Here is a 23,980-nt window from a genome sequence, read left to right on the forward strand (position 1 = left end):
CTTGGTGGCTGGAATAATTCTTATTGATGTTAAGCTTTGTACACTAAAGAGCATGCCATGAATTTTTTTTTTTTAAAGAAATAGCAGCAATTGGACCAGGAAGGCACTGTTGGCCAAAACGTTAATGCACCGTTATATTGCTGTTCGTGTGTACTTACAGAGCATTAGCAGAGCATTAAGGTACGGTGTAGAAGAGAAGCAGGCAGCATCCTCTTTTTAAGTGGTACACAAACACATATGTGCTATAATTAACTACAAAATGGAGGGCCTACTAAATATATCCCTGGAATGCTTTGCTTTTTAAGGGCAAAAACAAAGTAAAACCCACTTCAGGTTTATTTTAAAGTTGCCTTGGATTTAAACGGATCACATTTTTGTATTTTTCTGGGAACTCTGAAAAGCTGAGCAAAAATGCTTAGTGCTCTTGAACGTGAGTGTGGGTGAAATGGCCATTGTCTCATATGTCAAAGCACTGGCGTCATACTGTCACTAGGCTGAAGAAGTGGGGTGCAGACTGACTGTGCACTGAGCTGTTTTGTTCTCCCAGCCCCCTGGGAGAATCAACACATTCCAGCTTACCTCAGCAGTCACACATGCTATGCAGCTAAGCGGACAACTGGTATTGATGGAGAAGAATATGTGTCTGCTTCTGCTTGGACATCTTAAGATCTTTTGGGAAAATACTGAGCATTGAGATGGATTAAGGAATCAAACCATTGTCTGTTCTAGCTGAGACACAGTACTTCTTCCTCACCAAGACAGAAATGAATGTTAGGCATGTGTTCTTCGTTTGCATGAAAACCTGGATTCCAGACTATCCCACACTTCAGGATCAGAGAATTGAGATGCGCTTATGCACCATGTCCATTCACACCATTAAAGGGTTAGGCTTTTGAAATCAAACATTATGAGTTGAATACAATAATGTCTCATTTATGGTTTTACCTGAGATCCTTAAATGATTTTTTTTCTTTTTCCCCCGAGACAGAGTCTCACTCCTGTTGCCAAGGCTGGAGTCCATTAGCATGATCTTGGCTCATTGCAGCCTCGACTTCCTGGGCTCAAGTGATCCTACCACTTCAACCTTCTGAGTAGCTGGGATTACAGGCACACACCACCATGCCCGGCTAATTTTTTATATTTTTAGTAGAGATGAGGTTTTACCGTGTTGCCCAGGCTGGTCTCGAAGTCCCAGGCTCAAGCAATCCACCCACCTTTTCCTCCCAAAGTGCTGGGATTATGGGCGTGAGCCACCATGCCTGCCTTTTTAGATGAATTTTAACTGAAAACATACAAGGAAGAAATGGTATATTACTTACTTGACAGCACCTCTTTATTGATTCCCATATTAAAGTCATTAGAGATTCCTCGATTAAAAATTCTAGTTTTTTTTTTTTAAAAAAAGCTTTTTAATTGAAATCCTTTTCGCCACACTTTCATTCTTGGCTTTTGGTTTTCTCGCTTAGTTGGCATCCTTCACATGTCTACCATCAGGATAAACCTGGTTGTAATGATGCAACAGAAAACCCCAGGCCGGGTGTGGTGGCTTATACCTATAATTCCGGCACTTTGGGAGACCCAGGCAGACAGATCTTGAGCCCAGGAGATTGAGACCAGCCTGAGCAACATAGTGAGAACCCATCTCTACAAAAAAATACAAAAATTAGCCAGGGGTGGTGGCGCATGCCTGTAGTCTCAGCTACTTGGGAGGCTCAGTTGGGAGGATCGCTTGAGCCTGGGAGGTAGAGGCTGCAGTGAGCTATTATCATGGCACTGCAATCCAGCCTGGACAACAGAATGAGATTTTGTCTCAAAAAAAAAAAAAAAAAAAAATAGAACACCCCACAATTTCAGTGACTTACCAAGGTTTCTTTCTTGCTCACGCAAATCACCCCTGCTTTCGTTGTCATCCTAGAATGGAAGTTGCTGGAGACTATTATCCTTCATTGTTGTCAGCTGAATGTGTGGCTTCAAGATTCACCTTGGCAAGGGAAGACAGCATGGAGAATCCCACCCTAGCTCTTCCGTGCTTCTGCCTGAAGTGACACGTATTGCTTCTGTTCCCACTTCATTGGTCAATGCAAGCCAGATGGTTGTAACTGACTTTTAGAGATGAGGAAGCACCAACTTCCCGTGTGCCTGGAAGGCAGAAGAGCTGGAAATCAGTGGTGATAGTGCTCACATTGCCTTCGAGCCAATCACTTCCATCTGGATTAAAGAGAAATACTTCTACAAAACTGAAAACAAATGGGCCCTTTAGTTGACTTCCTGGAAGGCAGAAGAACTGAGAGATGATCCTGACTCTTCTACTAATTCTCTGCTTGAAATGCAAATTATTACATGCCTCAATACCTTAATTTTCCTGTATGTAACATAAGAACATGAAGCTTCTTTTCAAATGTTCTTATGTCACAAAGTGACACTAGACACTTGACCTGGGAACCCTACCCACTCTCCTACCCCCTCGAACCTAATCCCTTGTCTTTGTACAAAGAGAAGCCATATGATAGTATATGTTAAGATAACTTCAGAGCATTGCCTTTTCCTGCTGCTCTGAAAGATTTGCTTGCGGGGTAAAGGGGTGGGAAAGTGCAGGCTTAGCAAAGGTTGAAAAGGAAGTTAATTGGGAATCTTACTGACTTGGTATTTGTTTGATATCAAAAGAAACAACATCTTTGGGTCTGGCATTTGTGACCACTGGGAATTCTGTAGTTTCTTAACCAGTAGTAGGTATGTATTCTACTCAAAATTCTAATGACAAAACTTGAGAGTGCTAATTGTTTAACATTGTCTAATATTCTAGCTATTTTTAGAACCATTTGACATTTAGTGGGAGCTTGAAATCTAATAAAATTTCTTTCAACCAAAGGAATTAAGTAATTATCAAAAGATGACAATCATGCAGGGCTAGGGTAATAAAGAATTACTTCTTTACTAATTCTGAATTAATTTACCATCCACCGTGTTTTGAACTTCCCAGCCTTTCTCCTAAAACTCAGGGGATCTCTACAGCTTGTATTTCATTGCAGTTTGGGCCTGTTTAGAAGACCATGCTGGCATTTTGCAGTGCCCCATACACTGACATCAGCTGCACAGTCCAGTGAAAAAGGAAATCAAACAGCACCCTCTAGTGTCTGATTTTTGTTTTTGCATGAAGCTCAAATGTGTATTGAACCACACCAATCAAATTATGATTCCCGTCCCCCGCCCCACTGCCACCCTGAAACCTTAGATGCAGAACATTACGAGAATATAGCTTTAGAAAGCACATCAAATGCCAAGGATGTTTTCTGGAGAACAGTATGGGATTTATTTTTATGCATACAGTATGCATTACTCCAGGAAATACCAGCACTTGGCATCCCATGCAAATTTTGCCCTTGATATTTGTTTCTCTAACGTGTTGACAAAAATAGCTGTCAAGAAAAATTAAGTATCTCTTTAAAATGTTGAGAAATAAACAATCTGATCAAGAAAAACCCAGGCAATATTTAATGGTCTTTTCTTCCCCCCAGCAGAATGTGAAATACTTTCACATGCATCTACAGCACAACAGCGATAACTGTTCAGACTAATGGAAGGCTCTGTTTGTGATGGTTTAATTATGTTTGCTGAAATACGACTCTCATATAAGACAACATCTCCATGGCAGAGGGACAGATCTCTGTGTCTATAGATAGAAATAAAATACAAAAGACTCATCATTCCATGAAGAACTCAGCAATCAAATTCTATTTGCTAAGGAAACAAATGGAGGAAGAATGTTCACTGTACATTTCATTGTGTGTTTCTGTTTGCATCTAGCCTCTAGGTTAGCTTTTGTTTTCTTCAGTAGCATAAGATACTGATGGTGAAATAGTTTTGAAATTAAGATAGTCTACCATTGGATGAAATAACAATCCCTTATGCAAATGTAGCATCTTTCTTTTTTTTTTGGAGACGGAGTCTCGCTCTGTCGCCCAGGCTGGAGTGCTATGGCCGGATCTCAGCTCACTGCAAGCTCTGCCTCCCGGGTCTACACCATTCTCCTGCCTCAGCCCCCCGAGTAGCTGGGACTACAGGCGCCCGCCACCTCGCCCGGCTAGTTTTTTGTATTTTTTAGTAGAGATGGGGTTTCACTGTGTTAGCCAGGATGGTCTCGATCTCCTGACCTCGTGATCCGCCCGTCTCGGCCTCCCAAAGTGCTGGGATTACAGGCTTGAGCCACCGCGCCCAGCCCGCATCTTTCATAACTAATGCTTTGCCACTGTATTTAATATTTTTCAATCCTAGATCATGCTGCATTCTGACAGAGAAATTAGAGGAAAAGTATTAAGTTGAAGTTTTATATATCCAAAAGTGCTAACTAAAGAACACAGACCCACTCATATATGTATGCTTGTATGTGCAGGTTTATTTAGTAATTTTTAACTTCTAATGAGACATATTAGGATGATAGTGACCTTTTGAGACTTTTAAGAACAAACAAACTTACAATTCTTTATTTTCTCCCCGTAACTTTTGAATTCCTTTGTGGAATACTTTAGGGTACAAAAATACATCGATATTACCCTATTTTAGTTGGGCAAAAATATATTATTTTACTGAAAAAGATAACATTTAATTTAAGTCTTGAAACCTTTGCAGTGGCTCAACCTAGAATTAGTGGAATTATTTAAATTTAAAGACTGTAGTCACATAGAAATTTGCTACTGAGTTAATTATATGTTAACCAAAAGCAGAAAAAAACCAGGTTCCTAGTGTTTCCCTCTTATCTGCCACCAACATTCTTAATTTAACAGGCCATCCTGGTCCTTAAATTTGGTTTCTATAACTACATGGGTCATTCGAATCAAGAAGTTACAAGCATATATTTATTCACACTTTCCATGAGTCTCTACGTTGATGACCGCAAAATGCTGTTAAGGAGTATCTGCAGCCGTGCAGGGGACAGAGTCTGCTCTCCTGAAAAGTCATGGTCACAAGGCAATTTGGCAAACTAATTCGACAGGGGGAAAATGACTTAACATATAATGCAGAAGCATCTACGTGTCAAATCAGAATATTCAAAGCATAAAATGAGAAAAAGGGCTGTAGATAGCACATAACCCAATTTGTATCCTTAAAAAAGCCCCATATTTGAAATGCTTACTTTGAACCTCCAAGAGAGAAGAATGGAAGTATTCTGAATATTAATTTAACATTAGCAGAAATGCAGTGAGTCTAGAGATACTTGGCCACTATGGATTTTATTCATGTCTCCTGTTGTTACCTGTTCTGTTTGTATTCTCAACCTGGTCGTGTTGATACACAATTACTTTCATTAGTTAATTTTAAGTAGAATCCCAAAACTAAGTTGACATTTGTATGTTATTTAGACAAATTTCCCTGAAAACACAGGCTGCCTAAATCACAGGGAAACATGTCTCCATCATACACATTTAAATGCTTCTTATTTTGAAGAACAGTTTCAGACAATCGCAACTGACAAGGACTTTGTTGTATTTCCAGGCATTATACCCCAGCAACACAAATTCAGCAAAAGTCAACTTTCCAGGTAGATCCCCAAAGAGGCACCCCTAACTCTTGCAAACCAAGAGACCTCGCGGCAACAACTATTTCTCTGTCCTCTGCCTTAGGGTTTTCCATACTTTGTTAGGAAGATACAACTATAGAACTTTAACGTGTGGTGATTTGATAAATTTTACAATAAAGTTTGTAAAATGTATGGTTGCATTTCTAAGTCTTCTACCAGAAAGTATCATTCTGAGGTGCTCCCATGTTATAGAAAGAGCAACAAAAACAACAACAAAATTCCTCGTCTTTGGGTCTGCTGTTAGAAGTGGGTTCTTTAAATGCCACCCCTAAAACATGAACTTGAGTCACTGATCACTGGCAAAGTCTGCTCTTATTGTTTTATTTGTAAAGCAATTCCCACATTATTTATTCCAACCCTATTCTGAGTTTTTTTGTTTTTCTTTTTTTTTTTGAGACAGGGTCTCGCTCTGTCATCCAGAGCGCTGGGATTACAGGAGTGAGCCACCGCGCCTGGCCGAGTTTTTCCTTCTCACCAGAAGAATATAAATGTACATGGGTTGGAAAAATGAGAGTGGCAGAACCTTTTAGTTTCGTGAAGGTAGCACAAGGATATTTTGTTCCTATATGTTGCAAAGTGCAGCTGAGGATGGTGGAAGGAGTGCAGAGGGCCAGGGCTGTGGGTGGCCCCTGCTTTGGCCTCGACTTCTCATGGAACCCTGAGTTAGCCAGGTGGGCCAGATGCCTTGAAGGTATAGTCTCCTTCCAAAAATGTAGAAAAAAAAAAAGAAAAGGAAAAGGAAATTGACTTTACTAAAACCCCTAAGATAGAGAAAATGATCTTAATTCTGAGATATTTGGAAAATACTATTTTAAAGAAAACAATGAATCTCTCAGATTTAATTCAGCGAGTAAAAATCTACTGGAACCAAGAACCAAGAAATAAAATATGAACCCAGGATTTCCCTGAGGAAAAACGTTTGAATTTAACAAAATAATTCCTTGTAGACACTAACGAATGTAAAGCAAGCAACCAAGTGCTTTGATGCCATTGCCTTTAAACACATGATTTCATAAATGGAAAAAAAAAAAAAAAACTAAACTGATTACCTTGAAAAATGAGTAAATAAATATTAGAGCAAATCCATAGATGTATTAGTGTGTTCTTGCACTGCTGTAAAGAACTACCTGAGACTGGGTAATTTATAAACAGAAGGTGTCTAATTGGCTCACAGTTCAGCAGGCTGTAGAGGAAGCATGGTTGGGGAGGCCTCAGGAAACTTTAAATTGTGGCAGAAGGCAAAGCAGGCATTTCTTCACATGGCCAGAGCAGGAGGAAGGCTGGGGAGGTGCTACACACTTTCAAACAACTAGATCTCATAAGAACTTACTATCATGAGAACAGTGAGGGGGAAATCTGCCCCCGTGATCCAATCCCCTCCCACCAGGTCCCTCCTCCAATGCTGGGGATTACAATTCCACATGAGATTTGGGTGGGGACACAGGCCCAAACCGTATCAATAGGATACTAAGAAACACCAGTAATTTCCCCCTAGGATGCTGTGAAACAATTTACTTAGCCATTCCTTTAGTTAAAGTCCCAGTTATTATGGACATTAAGGTTCCATTTTATTTCTGCATTTTTGTGTGTGTACGTATGTGTGTGTAAATTAAAGCTTCAGGGTAAAAGTTGATGAATCTTAAAATTTTTAGTATTTAGCTCTAAAATTTTATTCTCCAAAACACATAAATATTTAACAAAAGTTCTATCTTATTTTCCCAAAGTTAGACGGTTCTACGGTTTTGTTATTCAAAATCCATTCATCTCTATTTATTAGGCTTTCAGATTCTCAGAGACCTTCTGCGGCTTCCTCTGCCAGCTTGTCTACCTTTGTCATGATAATACTCAAAACCTGAGATTCAGAAAAGAAATTCTGACTTTTTAAATGAAAGAAATATGGACCTCTCAAACTGATCTCAAAGAAAAATGGGACCCAAGGTTTTCATTAAACCACATGAAATAGAGCACTTGACAAATGCTGGATAACAAAGTCCTCTGGGGTAAAAGAAAGAAAGAAAGAAAGAAATTCTCATGACTAAAAATCAGTGTTTTTACCTTTATGTTGTTCTTTGGGCAGAATCGATAAACTGAATCAAATTTCTGTTTAAAAGCAATTTAGAAAAGAATGAGTGTGCTGCTATATTCCTCTTATAAAAAGAAGTTTACCATGGTGGGAAATGTAAATTCATGAGCCAAACACAAATTCCAAGAATGGCGTCAACTTCAACCTGGGACTCTAGCTGTTCTTTGCTACAGTCGTAAAGTGTAAACTCAGTGGAAATTCTAAGTCTGATTTATCTAGATTTAGAGCCTGTGTGTGGATTCATAGGGGCCCTTTCTGAGGCAGCTCTCCTGCCTACTCCCCTGCTGTTTCATCAGCATTTGATGACTTCACGTGTCAATCCCGCTCCTCTGGACTATGTCACAATTTGGAAACAGTTAAAACAACAGCAACAACAACAACAACAACAACAACAGCAACAACCACCACCCAAACCTGGTTAGTTGACCCTAAAGATTAGAATCTTTCAGTCAACTAAAGAATTAAGACTTTTCTTTTAAAAGAACCCGTTATTGTTTATTTGCCAAACACTAAGCCCATTGATGAGGGCTTAGCATCTATTATTTCCTCGAGTCCCCTTCAGTGACCCTAGAAAATAGTTATTTCATGATTTTATAGATGAAGAAACAGTGATTCAAAGAAGTTAAGTAACTTGTACAAGGCCATTTTATTTGATTTCATAGAATTTTTGATGGAGTTAGAAGAATCACTGCAAGGGACCTTGTCTGGCCATCTTAGTAAACAAAATGTGAAATATAGTAAAATTTATGTTATGCAGCGTCACTGTCAGTTTGGAGGAGAGAGGTCCATCAAGTACACTATAGCCAACAGAGGCTTATCATAGGAACCATCAAATTTCAAGAGGCCAGACGTGGTGTCTCACACCTGTAATCCTAACACTTTGGGAGGCCAAGGCAGGAGGATCGCTTGAGGCAGGAGTTCAAGACGAGCTTGGGCAACACAGGGAGACTTCTGTCTCTAAATAATCAAAATTAAGGCTGGGCGCCATGGCTCACACCTGTAATCCCAGCACTTTGGGAGGCCAAGGCGGGCAGATCATGAGGTCAGGAGATGGAGACCATCCTGGCCAACATGGTGAAACCCCGTCTCTACTAGAATCCCAAAAAAAAAAAAATAGCTGGGTGTGGTGGTGCGCTCCTGTAGTCCCAGCTACTTGGGAGACTGAGGCAAGGGAGTCACTTGAACCCAGGAGGTGGAGGTTGCAGTGAGCCGAGATCACGCCACTGCACTCCAGCCTGGGTAACACAGCGAGACTCCATCTAAAAAAATAACAATAATCATTAAAGATAAAAATGAACTGAGCACGGTGGTCCATTTCTGTAGTCACAGCTATTTGCAGTACTGAGGTGGGAGGATCACTTGAGCCTGAGGGAGTCGAGACTGCAGCGAGCTGTGATCATGCCACTGTACTCCAGCCTAGGTGACAGACAGACACTCTATCCAAAAAAAAAAAAAAAAAAAAACTTTTTTAAAAGGAATTTTTGATTTTCAAAAAATGTATTTCATACTAAAATTTGACCAAACATGCATTACTTTTACTCATAGCATAATAGTGCACAACACACATTCTGGAGTCCGACAGATCTGGGTTTGGATCCTGATTTCACCACTTACCAGTTGGATGTACTTGATTCATTCTTTCATCAAATATTTATTGCCTACCTAGTACGAGGTATTAGGTCTACAGTGGTAAATGAACCAAATGTAGTCCCTACCCTCATAGAATTTGTGGTTTAGTGGGGCAGAGCATTAATAAACAAGTAAATATACCAAATAAAGGTGTAATTTCCAAAGGAGAAAAATCCTATGAAAAATACAAATTGGATGTTAGGGTCAAAAGTGGGGATGCAGAACCCATGTCAATTTCAAGCAGGCCTTCTGAGAAGGTACCACTCAGCTAAGATTTGAGGGAGAAAAAGAAACCTAGCAAGGATAAAGTCAGGGGTGGGCACCAGGGGAGGAATTTCAGACAGAAGCCAGAGCAGGGACAAGGTCTGATGTCTTGGGAGTGGCATGTTTGCAGGGATGAGAAGCTGCCAGTGTGCACGGAATGTTCTAGGCTGGCAGGAGCTAGGCCTTCAGAGGAAGGCAGGGACCTTGTCAGCCATGAGAAGGAGGCTGAATTTTATTTCAGGGACGATAATAAGCTGCTAGAAGATTGTAAGCCGGAGAGTGGCATCATTCAATTTACATTTAAAAATAATTCCCAATACTATATGGAGAATGAATTTGGAGAAAGAGAGGATGCAGGAAGAACAAATGACTATTGTGTTAGACCAGGGCTGGAGTTCTGGCAAAAGCCCAGGGAGCAGGGATATGGGAAGAAATGGATGGCGTTGAGCTGCATTTTGGAAACTGAAGTTATGAGACTAAGTCATGTCTTGGATACGGAGAGAGGGAAAAGATAGGAATCAAAGATGTTTCTGATTTGTACAACTGGATGGATGACGATGTCATTTACAAAGATGATGAAACTTTGGTAAGAGATAGTTTCAGGGAGAAAATCACGTGTTGATTTTTGTACATGTCAAGCATGAGATATCTGCAAGAGATCCAAGGAGACGTGTCAAGTAGGCAGTAAGATCCATGAGAGGGGCTCATCAGACTTGTCTGGGGTGGTGATAACCATATATAGAGATCACATGCATTTAGATGGTATTTTAAACTTGGGGCAGAATTTAGAGTGTGAGACTAGAAGAGGCCTCAATCTCAAGAGGTCTGAGAATCTATGGGATCAAAATTTAGAGGCCAGGGAGAGGGAGAAATTACCGAAGGAGACTGAGGAATAGCCAAAAAAAGCTGAAGAAAACTCAAGAGGAAGCCTGACCAAGGAAAGTGAGTATTTTAAGCAGAATAGATTATTCTGTTATACTCTATTTAAGCTCATAGAAGTGAGTATTTAAAGCTAATCACCTTGAGCACAAGATAATCTCAGGTAAGTTGTTCAACCTTCCTGAGAACCTATAAAATCTATAAAATAAATTAAAATATTGATACTACTTATCCCTTGTGGTGGTTTAGAGTATTAAGTGAAATGACAAATCTAAGTCACTGAACATGGAGCCCTGTGTATAGTAAGTGTACAGAGTAGGGTTTTTTAAAAAAAAAATCCTTCATTATCTCCATGTCGTTAATTATCACTGTATTGTAGATGTGCAGATGATTAGCTAGTAGAGAATTGTGCCTATAAGAATGTCAATTAATCTAGCTTTATTTCTCTTTCCTTGCTGAAAATCACTTAAAAGGTATGAGAATGAATCTTTTCTTGTAGTAAACCATGACTTTTCAGTGTCCGTGAAAGGATATACCATTAATTACTTCAAAGCCTAGTTTACTTGTCCACCATTTATTAATACTATTTGGCTTTCAGGTAAAGTGAGAGTTTTGTCATTGTTTTTTTTTTTTTTTTTTTTTTTTCAATTAATTTTAACTGCAACCTGAGGAAAGACCAAATCAGCAACGTTATTAACATCTTAAAAACACTAAGCCACTTACCGAAACAGCTTCCCTACAGAAATTTCCTAAGGGAATAGTCTCCAAAACACTTGCTGATGTTTCTGAATGCCAAAGTGCTATTTAAAAAGGAAAATCATCGAGCATGCAAGGCTTTCCAAAAAGGCAAGAGAAATTAAAAGCTGCTGAAACAGTGAAGCATTAATGAAAAAGAAATGAGCAGTTTTCATTTATTAAAAATTATGTAAACTCATTTCAAACCAATTATTATTGCACTTGGATCTTTTTGCTAACTGTTATCCAGCAGGTAGAAATATAAGACAAAAATTTGTCCTCAACTACGTGAAAAATCAGGAAACTCTTTTCAAAATAATGATCTTCATAAAGTTCTATTAAAACTAGGTGGATTGGCTGGGTGTGGTGGCTCATGCCTGTAATCCCAGCAATTTGGGAGGCCGAAGTGGGCGGATCACCTGAGATCAGGAGTTCGAGACTAGCCTGGCCAACATGATGAAACCTCATCTCTACTAAAAATAAAAAATTAGTCGGGTGTGGTGGCATGTGCCTGTAATCTCAGCTATGTGGGAGGCTGAGGCAGGAGAATCACTCGAACTTGGGAGGCGGAGATTGCAGTGAGCTGAGGTCACACCACTGCCCTCCAGCCTGGATGACAGAGTGAGACTCCATAAAAAATAAATAAATAAATAAATAAAAATTAAAAAGACTGGGTACACTGATAACAGTTACTTTGGTCTATGAAAATGCAACCAATGAAAATTTAAAAATTAAAATAAGTTTTCTAAGTTCACACACACACAACTAAGAGAAATCAAAGACGCACTGCTCCCCTATCATTCTTTACAGTGAACATTGGAAATTTTCTCCCAGTTAACTAAAAAGATGTGCCACAACCTTTTATGAGGTAGTGGAGACCATTTTATAAACAAAAATAACGCAGTTCTCCACGGAAGATCTTACTAGTTTGTCCGTATTTACCCAGTGAATATAGACTTGGTGGATAAATATCATGAAAGACAAAGAGAAATGTCCATGAAAGACTATGATGTGAATTGGATACCTGTGCCCTAACTCTGATTACTGTACCAGGGTGTATGTGACCTTGAGCTGACCAAGACACTGGCATCCCTTCTCCCTATTCGTTTTCCATCTTAGCGACATGCCTACCCACACACCGTTCCTTCCCTTCCTCTCACTGTATTCCAACAACTCTTTAAGGCAATAACAAGAATATAAAAATAACAACAAAAAGGCATTATTTAGAACTAGCTGAGAAAGAAAAAGGTGAAGAATATAAAAGAGTACAAAAAAATAGACATGTTTTTGCATGCCATGAAATTCTATGAAGTGCTAAGGATGGGCCACTAATTTGATTCAAAGCACTCTGGTAAAGAATCCAAAAGTCCCTCAATTGAGTGTCTATAGGAGAAAAATAAACTGCTTAGGATAACTGGTAAATGAGGTGGGAAAAAATAGGTATAATTATTCATTAAACCCAACCAATGTTTCACTTCTTCTGTTGGGATCTACATACACGTGGGAGGTACCTTTTGTTAGCTATGACAGCCACTTAAACCAAGTATCAAAATAAATTGAACTAAGAACCATACTGTCAAATTGCTGTATTACAAAGAATAGCATAATTATTCCCTATACTAAAAACAGAAAGAACTAACTCCTAAGAGCTCTCATAAAGAAGACAGCGTATTGTTAACAATAAGAAGGCAACATTTACTGAGTATTCTCTGTGTACCGGGCTCTATGATCTGCTCTTCTACATACATTATTTTGTCAACTCCATCTTCATTCTAGTTTCTGCCATGAGTTTAAAAGGGAGCATTTCTTTCTTACAGAGCCCCAAGTGCAGGTCAAGGGCATCGTGTCAATGTTCAGTAAAAGCAGTTCTGCAGTCAAGGGACGTAGCTCTCTAAAGATGTGCTTTAATGGTGGGTCTAAACTTGGAGCAAAATTGTGGCTGATAAACTACCTGCAACAGAATGACCTGGACTGCGTATTTAAAATGCATATTCCAGAACCCTCTGCAGGCTAACTGAATCAGAACCCTGAGGGTATGTCCAGGAGATAGCATTTTTAATGTGTGCTCATATTAGTCACTCTCAGTTTGAGAACTGCTGTCTCACTTAATCAAAAATATTTTGATTTCCCAGTAAGAAATTTTTAGATCATGCCTCTCCAATTTAATGTTTGTGGTTATGGACAAATTAGATATTAGTACTAATTTACTAATATGTTATGTATATTATAAAGCATACATACATGTTCAAAGGATTAGGTTTTAAATAATTATGTAGTAACATCTTAGGAGCAAAATGATAGAATAAACTTCATTATTGGTGAAAATGTCAGATACTTACCTGGTAATTCTATAATCATTAGGTAAATAGTAGCAAAATTAATAAGGTTTTCTCATGTCGTTATTCTTGCTTATGTGTGTAATTTTCAACTTGTTAAAAAGTTTTGAGAAGTATGTTTGTAACTAATCAAAGAAAATGTCTAAGTGTTTACTTTGTAGAATTGTAAATGTTTACATTTTTGTTGTGACATATTTTGTAAGTGTAAAAGAGTATATTAATATATGCAGTTTAAATAATGACAATAAATTGAACACCCATATACCAACCACATAGGTTACGAAATAGGATATTACTAGAACTTTCAAATCTCATTTGTATGGTCCTCTCCAAGTAAATCTATGCACGTACCCCACCTCAAGGTAACCATCATCATATTAATCATTCATCTGTTTCTCCTTGTAATTTTAATGCCTACGTATGTATCCCAAACAATGTATTATTTCTTTTTCCTCTGTTCAAACTCCATATAAAAGGGATCATATGGCACATACTTACTGACTTGCTTTTTTCATTCAACACCATCATTTTGAAACTCATCCATCTAATAGGCATAGCTCTAGTTCATTCATTTTTATTTCTGTGTGGTAGTCCATTATAGGAATAACCCACAAATCGTTTACCTTTCTATCATAGATGGACATTTGAGTTGCATCTTTTTTTTTTTTTTTTTTTAATTATAAGTAGAACTGCCATGGAGGTTTTGTTCCTTGCCTTCTTGTGCACAGATCTTAGAGGTTCTCAGGCATCTATCTAGGAATGAGTGTGCGGGGTCAAAGGCAATGTTCAACTTTACTAAGTGATACCAACAGTTTTCCAAAACGATTGTATCGATTTGTTGTCTTAACAACAATGCGTGAGAGTTGCTCTTCGTCTTTGCCCACACCTGGTATAATAAAGCTTTGTTCCCCTTATTTCTGTCAATCTGTTGGGTCTGAAACAGTCTCATGTTTTTAATTTAATTTTCTTGATTACTATTGAGGCTAAGTATCATTACATGAATTTATGAGCCATTTTGTTTCCTATTCTGTGCCATCTGTTTGTCTTTTTTCATTTTTTTCTATTGTTTGTCATTTTCTTAATTCATAGAATTATTTTGTATTCTGGACTTTAATCTTTATATTTACATGTACTAAAAGCATATAACCATAATATGTGACTTGTTTTAATGCTCTAATTATTTTCTTTTAAGAAATACAAGTTCTTAATTTTAATACAGTTGATTTATCAGCCAGTGGTTAGTGGTCTCCCTCTCGCACTCTCTCCCTCTGTGTGTTTTAAGAAATCTTCTTACTCCAAGTTCACGAAGCTATTCTCCTAAAAGTTTTAAAATTGGAAATTTTATATTGAAGTCTTTACTAGGATTGATTTTTGTGTGAGATTGGGATACAATTTAACTTTTCTTCTCATTTGGTAACAAATAACCTAAGCACTATTTGTGTAATAGTCTATCCTTTCTCCATTATTTTTCAATGCCTGCTTTGTATAAATGGATTTTTTCTGAGCACTTTATTTTATTTATTGGCCTGTTTATTTATCCCTGCCCTAAAACCACAGTCTATTAGAGCCTTATAATAAATCTTAATAACTAGAAGGACACGTCTTTCTCTTTGTTCTTTTTGTCAAGAATGTCTTGGCTATTACCAGGCATGTGCTCTTACATATAAATTTTAGAATCAGGCAGCTCCTCAAGTTCCCCAAATCAAAACAACCACAAAAAGCCTGTTGGAATTTTTATTGGAATTGCATTGAATCCAAAGGTCAATTTGAGAACTGACATCTTTATAACATTAACATTTCTTACCTATAAACACAGTATTCTCTATTTATGTAGATTTGTAGTATCTTTGCAAGTGATTTTCAGTTTTTTCTTCCTCATGTTTTATAACTTTTAAAAACAATTCCTGGGTATTTTATTTTTGTTGTTAATGTAAATGGCATTTATTTCTTAATATATTTTCTAACTGTTGCTGATGTTAAAATGCAATAGTTTTGTATATTAAATTTCTCTCTAGTAACCTTGATAAGTTAATTCTAATAATTTGTCTGTAGAATCGTTGGGTTTTCTACATACACAATAATATAATCTAAAAATAATAAAAATTTTGGTTTTTTATTCCAATTCTTATATCTTTTACTTAGAATTTTTGTCTTATCCTATTGGAGAAGGCTCTCTTGGACACTGTTCAATAGGAGTGATGATAGGTACTTTTTGTCTGGTTCCTGATTACTAATGAAAACTTTCAGTGTTTCTCCATGAAGTCTGACCTTTGCTTTCAAATTTTTGCATGTCCTTTATTAGCTTATGAAAGTTACCTGGTATCTGCTTTGCTTATAGTTTTCATTATAACTGGATGCTGATTTTCTCAAACGCTTTTTCAGTATCTGTTGAGTTGATCGTACGATTTTTCTCCTTTAACTTATTAATGTGGTGTATTGCTTAATTGATTTCCTAATATTATGCTCAACTTGCATTCTTGGGATAAATACAACTTGCTTATGAAATATTAACCTTGTGAACATTGTTGGATTGCTAATCATTTGTTTATATGGGCCTGTACTTTTTCTTTCTCATATGATCCTTACTGGAATTTCACACCAAAACTATGCTGCCTTCATAAAGTAAGTTCCAGAATGTTTCCTATTTTTAAGACTTCTCTGCAATTGTTTTCGAAGATTGGAATCTTGCATATCACTTTTCCTTTTGATGTTTTGTAGAACCCACATGTCCCTAGAGTTTTCTTGATGGAACAATTTTTAACCACTGATGTCAATTTTTTCTTGAATCGGTTTCGATGTTTCATTATTCTAGGATTTTTTCCATTAAAATTTTTAAATATTATTTGCATAAAGTTGTTCATATGTATTTACTATATTTTTAGTGTCTGCAACCTCTGTCATGAAGTCCTTTTTTCATTCCTGATATTAATTATTTTAGTCTTCTCTATTTTTACCTTAATCAGTCTTGGCAGAGGTTTGTCAATTTTATCGGCCTTTCAAAAAATCAATCTTTAATTTTGTTACTTTCCTAATTGTATGCTTTCTATTTTACTAATTTCTGTTGTTGTTTCTATCACATATTTTCTTTGAGTCAATTTTGCTATTTTTTCTAACTTCTCAAAATGTAGGCTCACCTCATTAATTAATTCCTTCTTCTAACATAGGTATTTAAGGCTATACTTTTTCTAAGAACTACTTTAGCCCAATCCTAATATTTTTGATATATAGTGTTTGTTTATTGTTACCCATTTAAAATGCTCTCCAATTTCTACCACACAATTTAATATTAAGTTTAGTAAAATGTTATAAGCAATTTGTAATATTGCATAACTCCCAAACTCATTTAATATTGGACAGATTTGTATTCACATGATGGATGCTTAATATTAACTTACAGTGTTGTGCTGCTCACAATGTTGCTATTGTATTTTATCTGTGATTCCTTTGTAGGAATCTTTTTTAGACATGTCCTTTGGAAACCATAAATTTCACCTAAATTAGTGTAAACAAAGTGCCTGTGTCACAATGTGAAGAAAGGTGACGAATGAATGAAAGTGCCACTGTGCAGCCTTCCCCATTATGACATGCCCACTCTTTCCTCAGAATACGCAGGATTGGCATATCACAGGTCATCATCTGACTTACTAATCAAGTGAAAGTATCAGTGTTAACTAATGTATTAATTGTTAGTAAAGTTTAATGTAATTCACTTGATACTAAAAAAAAAAAAGTAAATAAAGTTGGATGTTTTCTATCATCCCACAGGGGATTTGGAGTCCCTGCAGCTGGGGCAGTAATTCTCATCCACAGATGGTAATAGTGGGACAGCATCCTTCAAGGAGGACATGTCAGCCTCTGAGACACGAAAGATGGACATCTTGGCTAGTGAAAATTTGCAAAGGAGACAGTGCTTCTCAAGAGGAAGGCATGTCACAATCTCTGGGAGGTACAAGAGATTTTCATGTTTATCATACGAGGCCCTGGCATTAAAAGATTGAAAACACACTGATACAGATTGAAAAATAACTAGACTACCTGTTTCAACTTTACTCTGCAAAAGCACTTTCTTTCCACAGAGCGATCAGTAGATATTGTGCGGTAGATATCTGGAGGGCAACTAGGCTCTGTTGCCAAGCATGAAGAGAACCATCACTTTTACACCCAGCTAAGCTGGGATATCCTCAATACACACCAATCATTATCATTCCCTTTTCCACCATAGTTCCCAAATTTTCCAACCTGCATTCTTCTTTCCATCTAAATTTAAAATTGGGAAAGAGTGTGAGACAGCCAGGGAGACGATGACAGACAAGGGCCCTGGGGCGCTGGGCAACAAATTGCCTTTGTTCTTTGATATCTCATTTGTCAAAGTGGATGTTATGTCAAATAACTTAAATTATTGGTTATGTTTATGAGGTATGCAAAAATCCTCTTACATGAGAAATATCGTATAGAGATACTTAAGTATATTTAAGTGAAGAAAGTTCTCACTTTTCTAATTCATTGCCCACCATGTAAAATGACGCTTGAATGATTCATTCCAGAAACACAACCTCATGCATTTTAATCACGCTTAGCAAATGTTTCACAAGACACATATCAGTAAGTTGCTTACCAGCAAATATTGTACCCTACATGATAGGCCAGTCATTCTAATTATACTTTAAAAGGAACAGAAATGAAAACAACTTACAAGAACTTCTCCTATTACTGTTCTTGCTGCTCAAGCATAGAAAACAAGAATTTCCCTTTCCACATCTGCTTGTACAAAGGGTCATGCTTCCATGACTTGCCAGGAACTTGTCTTAGTTCTTGGAATAGTAAATATTTTTTAAAAAGAACTGAATCTTAGACTCAATGGCAAGATTAGTCTGCTCTATAAAAGTTAACCACGAGCAAATACAACCTAAAACCTACTGAATATTTTTTAGGTTTTCTTCAAGGTGAGAGTGTGTTTAGTATTTTAAGAGTATATGTTGGGAAGTGAGTGTTAGGGAGATGTTGATCAAGGATACCAAATTTCAGTTAGACAGGAGAAATAAATTCAAGAGTCACCATGGTAACTACAGTTAATAGCAATGTATTACAGTCTTGAAAATCACTAAGAGAGTAGATTTTAAGTGTTCTCACTACAAAAAAAAATAAGTATGTGAGATAATGGATATGTTAATTACCTCCATTTAGCCACTCCACAATGTATACATACGTCAAAACATCATGGTGTACATGATCTTTAGGAAGCTGAGGCAGATGGGTCACCTGAGGCCAGGGGTTCAAGACCAGCCTGGCCAACATGGCGAAACCCCTGTCTCTGCTAAAAATACAAAAATTAGCTGGGCATTGTGTTGCACGCCTGTATTCCCAGCTACGTGGGAGGCTGAGGCAGGAGAATCGCTTGAACCCAGGAGGCGGAGGTTGCAGTGAACCGAGATTGTGCCACTGCACTCCAGCCTGGGGGACAGAGCAAGATTCCATCTCAAAAAAATAAATTAATTAATTAAATAAAATTAAAAATTTTTTTTTAAATACTAGATGTCATCTTTCTGAGGAAGGCTTCCCTGGGCCTCAAAGGTAGCATAGCTGCCCACATAGGTGCTCCCTGGCTTCTCCTACTTATTTCCATTACAGTACTTATCATACTCCATAGCAATTGCTGTTTACTTGTCTTCTACCAAAATATAATCTTCTTCAAGCAGGTATTAATCTATTTGACTCTCAGTACTTAGCACAGTGCTTTCTTGGCCCATAGTAGGAACTCAAAAAAATACCTGTTAAGTAAATCTCAAAATTTCACTAGACTACAGATTAATATACATATTTTATCTAAAATAAATCCCTGATATTATGAACTAACCACTCCACTGACTCTCATCTCCTATAATAGTGGCTTTCAAAGTGGTCCCCAGACTGGCAACATTAGCATCACCTGGGAACTTGTTGGAAATACACATTCTCAGACCCAACCCCAGACCTGCTGGATTAGAAACTCTGGTGGTGGGACCCAGCCATCTATAGGTTAGCAAGCCTTCCAGGTGCTTCCAGTGTATGGGGAAGTCTGAGAAGCACCACCCTGTATGATTTTACGATCCAAACAGGTGCATTGCACTCACAAGGTGGGTAATTTGCTAAACACATACATTGATGAAATCTCTAGCCGAGCTCACCACCTTGCAAAAGAGGCACATTATAGGCTATCTGTGGATTTTGCCGAAGATATAAAAAGGCTAGATGAGATATTAGATTTAATTTTGCATGTGCACACATTGCCAAAAATGTTGGCATTGAAATAGAATGATCAAATAGACTGCAGACTTTCAAACCGTGTTCCTTGGTCCTTAAAATTCTTGCAGTCTCTGCAAGTGCTACCGCAGACAGAATAGATGGGGCTGCAGCCTTCTCACACTCCACTACAAATAGAGCATCTTCTGCTTGTTTCTGTATTCTGCATTGGGGTTTTCTATAAGATTTCATGTGAATAAAGGATTCATGCTCTGACACCAAACAAGTTTCAAAACCACTGACACAGTGTCTTGAACGTGTGGGAAAACTCGCTCAGCAGTAGGTTTTTAAGGTAACTCTAACTCCTTCCAAGAAATCACCTCGAAGGTGAGTCATAGTGATTTGCTCCAAACAAAAGAGTGTCCACTGTGAAAGACAGACTTAGTTCTTTATATACGTTATCTTAGGCATCTTGACAACTGCTTTATGACATAGGCACCATCACCTTCATTTGATAGATGAGGGAATTGAAGCATGGAGTCTCGATAACTTACTAGAGGGTCACATAATGAGTACACAATGGAGTCAGATTCTGTCCTACACAATCTAGCTCCATAGACTAGGCACCTAAAGCAATATGTTAAGTGGCTTTCTAGTTAAAGTGCTGAAGTTTCCAAAAGGATATATATTATTTCAAAAGGTTACACACACACACACACACACACACACACACACACACACACACTAGAGTGGTTCCAAGGAATCCCTATAATGTCCAAGGAATCCAAGGAATCCCTTCCCTGAGTAGCATTTTGGGAGAGAAGGGAGTGGCATCACAGCCAGAATGGTGAGAATTGTCCTCACGTACAGTCCAAGTTCATCTCTGCAGTAGATCACAAGGAGTCACCACTACAGATGGGTGATTAACTGTTCTGATGATTACAAATAATCACAGTGCATGACTTCCAAATTTGGGAGATGTTTGTCAAAACATGAATGTGCTTTTGACAGTGTTTCACACATAAGAGAATAATTTATCAGGCATGTAATGGCAGCAAAAATAGCTGAGAACTGATTGTTGCATTGGAAGTTATACATTGCAGTTGTGCTGATTTGAATTATCTACAAGCCAGAGGACAGAGTGACCCAATACACACCTTTTTAAGATTCAAAAATGTCTGAAAGCTGAGAATCTTAAAAAGAGACAACAATGTATGAGGGTTTTTGTTGAGTGAGTTGTAAAGTTGTTTGTTGGAAAAGAAAAGGCAAAAATAAAAATGTGAGAGATGGGCTTCAAGCTCTTAAAGGAACTGAATTTTCTAGAACAAGATATTCCTCAACCATCTTTAACATAGCATCCAGGCCACCTTAATTCATAATAGCATTCCAAATTTTTAATTAATGATTCTTGAGGAACATAGATGTTTATTTGTACTTTATCTAACACATAAGCCTTTCTCCAAGCTCATATTTACATACAGTTCTTAACCATATAGATCACTTACAGAATCAGGATGCAAATCAAACATATCATTCCCTCCTTGCCTTTTCTTTAACATCCCATTATGGAATAAAATATATGGCTTTTGAAGAGCTATATCAATTTTCTTTTTATACAATATAAACAGTCACTTAAACCTCTTTCTCAGTATTTAAAACACAATTGACAATATATTTTCAATTTCAACATCTAAGCTTGGAAAGAGGCAAGATGGCCAACCAGATGTGGCTGGAAAGCACCTCTTTCATGCAGAGGAAACTGGACACTTTGAACATATTTTTTGGTGGAAAACATCAACAGTCAAAAGAGAGTTAATACAGGCACTGTGGTTGAAGGAGGACGAAGCGTGGCAGCCTGCTCAATCGCCAGGCACCAGGACCAGCCCCATGGACCAGACCTAAGGAAGGGGTGAGTGAAGGAACTCCCAAGCACCACACCCCTGATGCAGACCCCTGAGATTATAGCTATCGGAGTTTCCATGACACCCATAGAGAGTTGGACTGGAAAGGGGAGCTGCCCAGAGAACAAGCAGAGGCACAGCTTGAACCTGCATGGAGCCCAGAAGACGTTTCTATGCTGTGGACCTGCAGCAAAATGTAACCATAGCTACCCATCTCCCAGGGCTCTGGGACTTACGCTGAGTGGCTGCATCTCCTTCTGTCTGCCAGGCCAGGAAACAGCAGGATCTGGGAACACTCTCACACCCAAGACAGATTCCACCACCATTACTATGGGACTGAAGTACTTTTGATCCATAAGCCCCCTTGCCTACCAGCACCTCCCAAGACCACTTGCCTGGCCAGTCCCACAGAAGGGTACCCACAGCCCAGCCTCCACTGCCTAGCACAGAGAAGAGTGTGGTGCTGGTTCATGTGCTGGCATGGGAACTGGGTGCCCTGCCCTTTGCAAGGCTGGACCAGGAAGGGTGTGACCTGATAGCCTCAGCTTTTCCCCTAGGGGAGTCCTGCAGCCCCAAACACCCAGAATGGCCCGGTAATCTGGGCACAGATGGCTTCATCTAACAAGCATAGCTGGTTGGGCATACAGCCAGGGTAGACACTAGAGAGAGGCTGGAGGAGCATGAGCTGGGCAGGCCCCGCAGCTGCCTGCTGGGCTAAAAATCCTGGGCTGCAGGCATCATACCGGTTGCACACACATTTTGCCAGTGCCCTGCCAAGGGATCCCTCACCCTCAAGCCATTGCATCACCAAACCACCCACAGATATAAACGACAACCTGCTCTGACATTGGCAAGCACAAAATCAGAAGTTTCCCAAGGAGTTGCAGATCTCCTGGGATTTGCAGGTCCCCTGGTGACCTAACTTCAGTGTGGCCTGCCCTGCCTCTAAGAGAGAGGAGAACTTGTTTCCTCTTTGGGACAAAGGAAACACAGGTGTGGCACTAGTTGCTGAAGTAGCATCATTATGCCCCAGAAATGAACTTAGAGAGGGAGTCATCTCTTGTTCCCCTTTGAACATAAATGCCCTAAACACTCCATTTAAAAGACAGAGAGTGGCAAACTGGATCAAAAGACCCAATCTTCTTCTGTCTTCAAAAGACCCATCTGACATGGAATAACACCCATAGGCTCAAAGTAAAGGGATGGAGAAAGATCTATCATGCAAATGGAAAGCACAAAGAACAGAGGTTGCTATTCTTCTATCAGATAAAATAGACTTTAAACCAACAACAGTAAAAATAGGACAAAGAAGGGCATTACATAATGATAAAAGGTTCAATTCAACAAGAGGATTTTACTACCCTAAATATACATGCACCCAACATTGAAGCACCCAGACTTACAAAATAATTACTACTAGACCTAAGAAAAGACTTAGAGAGCCACACAATAATAGTAGGGGACCTCAGCACCCCAGTGAGAGCATTAGACAGATCAAGGCAGAAAACTAACAAATTCTGGACTTAAATTTGAGTAGGTTTTTAAGGTACTGACAAGCTGAGTCTAATAGACATCTACAGAATACTTCACGCAACAATCACAAACCTTCTTCTCATGTGGTCATCATTACTAATCATCAGAGAAATGCAGATCAAAACCAAAATATGATACCATCTCATACCAGTCAGGATCCTCATCTTTCACCTTATACAAAAATCAACTCAAGACGAATCAAGGACTTAAATCTAAGACCTGAAACCATAAAAATTCTAGAAGACAACTTCAGAAAAACCCTTGTAGACGTTGGCTTAGGCAAAGACTTCATGACCAAGAACTCAAAAGTAAATGCAACAAAAATAAAGATAAATAGATGAGACTTTAATCAAATAAGCTTCTGCACAGCATAAGAAACAATCAACAGAGTAAACAGACAACCCACAGAGTGGGAGAAAATATTCACAATCTGTACATCCAACAAGGACTAATATCAGGAATCTACAAGGAACTCAAACAAATTAGCAGTAAAAAACCAAACAATCCCATCCAAAAGTGGGTTAAGGACATGAATAGATCATTCTCAAAAGAAGATATACAAATGACTAACAAACATAGGAAAAAATGCTCGACATCACTAATTATCAGGGAAATGCACATCAAAAGCACAATGCAATACCACCTTCCTCCTGCAAGAATGGCCATAATAAAAAAATTGAAAAATAATAGATGTTGGCAGGGATGTGGTCAAAAGAGAATACTTCTGCACTGTTGGTGGGAATGTAAACTGATACAACCATTACGAAAAACAGTGGGGAGATTTCTTAAAGAACTAAAAGTAGAACTACCATTTGATCCAGCAATC

The sequence above is a fragment of the Macaca fascicularis genome, chromosome 14 (genome assembly GCF_037993035.2).
Source record: "Macaca fascicularis isolate 582-1 chromosome 14, T2T-MFA8v1.1".
Lineage (NCBI taxonomy): Eukaryota > Metazoa > Chordata > Mammalia > Primates > Cercopithecidae > Macaca > Macaca fascicularis.